Source organism: Etheostoma spectabile, chromosome 24 (assembly GCF_008692095.1).
Source record: "Etheostoma spectabile isolate EspeVRDwgs_2016 chromosome 24, UIUC_Espe_1.0, whole genome shotgun sequence".
Classification (NCBI taxonomy): Eukaryota; Metazoa; Chordata; class Actinopteri; order Perciformes; family Percidae; genus Etheostoma; species Etheostoma spectabile.
Window position 1 is genome coordinate 15583969 of NC_045756.1, and position 2021 is coordinate 15585989.

Sequence of the window (2021 nt, forward strand, 5' to 3'; positions counted from 1 at the left end):
AAAGAGGGTTTATGATTTCCATGATGACATTAGTGTAATGGAGGAGTTTTGGAGGTAGAAAGAAGAGATATAAATTATTGAAACGGTAGAGTAAGGGTGATATTTAGTCTGGTAAGGACGAGACTATTTCTGGGAATTTGAATGTGGAAGATTTTGCCCATTGAAAAATGGGGAGTAAAGAAAATGGTGTTACGATTCTTAAATTGAAGTGAAACATGTTTTCACGAGGGGAATGTTATTGTTGAGGACTGTTTTATGCTTTTGTGTTTCGGAAAATTTGTAATAAACAGACAGAGATTTGGAGACGAGGACGGCGGTTCGTTCTCTCACTCACTGACTCCGTGATTCTGCTTTCCAGGGTTTCTCCTATGAGAGTTAAGTAGTGAACCCCAATCAAGAAAAATCATTTGTTACCCGGGTTACTCAATTTGAAACCAACCACTTGGGGCAGACGTCAAGCTGGCGACCGGAGCAGGAAAGGAGGAAGAGGAGGAGAGCCTGCAGCAGTGAAGGAGGAAGAGGAGGAGAGCCTGCAGCAGTGAAGGGAGGAGAAAGGAGAGAGCCTGCAGCAGTAAAGGGGAAGAGAGGAGGAGGACCGCAGAGTGAAGAGGAAGAGGAGCTGCAGCAGAGTGAAGAGGAAGAGAGGAGCTGCAGCAGTGAGGAGGAGGAAGAGGAGAGGAGCTGCAGCAGTGAGGAGGAGAGAGAGGAGAGCAGCCTGCAGCAGTGAAGGAGGAAGAGGAGAGTATGTGGTGGAGAGGTTTGGACCGCAGAGTGTGAAGGGAAGAGTAGAGTTTCTGCTGAAATGGAAGGGGTTCTCAGGTAAGTATGAGTCTAGAATATTAATAATTGGTGTTTTTGGTTGTATATATATATACACACACACACACACACACACACACACACACACACACATACAGCATATTTCGGCATACATCCCTCAAGTTGAAGGTTGGTATTTTGACACTAAGGTGCAGACCCGCAAATAACTTACAACTGGCAACAGATAAAGGATAATCCAAATTAGCAGCTAGAGTGAGAATGTATTTCCTAAAAACAAATGTGAGGAGATGTTCTTCTGTCTGCACTACCTTTCCAGTGAGGAAACACATGGACCGCAAGACACCTGGACCTTATCACCGAGTACCTGCAGAAACACGGGGAGGAGGAGGAGAGAGAGGAGAGGAGGGCAAGGAGTGTCAGGAGGCCTCGGAGACTCAGAGGAGCAGGGAGCAAGAGGAAGAAGAGGAGGTGAGTGAAGAAAGAGGTTACTCCAGACTGAGAGACAGGAATCAAATCTCAATATAATGAATCCACGACGCTTTACAAAGAAGAGAGACCCCACGCGCGCAGCGCACACCAACAAACACACAAACACCCAAACACACTCCCACACACCACAAGAGACCCACACACGCACACACACACGCAACGCCACACACCCAGAGAGGCATGCCACACAGAGAGAGAGAGAGCCATGCACTCCCACACACCACAGAGAGAGAGACACACACAACACCACAGTGCGAGAGATACCACACACACCCACAACACCCACACACACACACACAGAGAGAGAGAATAGGCTGAATCCCATTCTCTGTCTTACCCTACCCCTTACCCCGTACCCTACCACCTTGGCCCTTGAAACCAAGGGGTGAGGGGTAGGGGTGAAAACATACCCCTATGAAACGGGAGACCACTTGGTTACATCACCATTAGAGTGCGGATCGGGACGGATTTTTCTGTCCGAGCCCGGCCCGCGTCCGACAGAGCAGTAACCGAACCGACCCTGAGCCCGAAAGGCATTAGATATGTATGTCCGAGCCCGAACCCTAGCCGACACAGTTAAAATCGCATTTGTTTCTAAGACTAAGCACATGTACGTGTGTTTGTGTGGAAAGCCCGCTTTTATTAAGCAATTGTAGGAAGGCATTCGGAAATGTCAACTGATGAGCGCATCAAAGCACACGGGGCAACAAGCGCCATTACCTACATAATAAGCTGTTTTAAATTCAAAATGT

The 2021-nt window shown here is 47.8% G+C and overlaps 1 long non-coding RNA gene and 1 pseudogene across 1 annotated transcript in view; both read left to right on the forward strand.

Annotated features, from left to right (window-relative positions):
- Positions 1-2021, forward strand: part of LOC116673702 (gastrula zinc finger protein XlCGF8.2DB-like) — a 325201-nt pseudogene that overhangs the window by 208171 nt on the left and 115009 nt on the right.
- LOC116673720 (uncharacterized) overlaps positions 80-2021 on the forward strand; it is a 5590-nt gene continuing 3648 nt past the window's right edge. Inside the window, exon 1 of the long non-coding RNA XR_004327869.1 lies at positions 80-90. This is a non-coding gene — a long non-coding RNA (uncharacterized LOC116673720). The remainder of the gene's footprint in view (positions 91-2021) is intronic.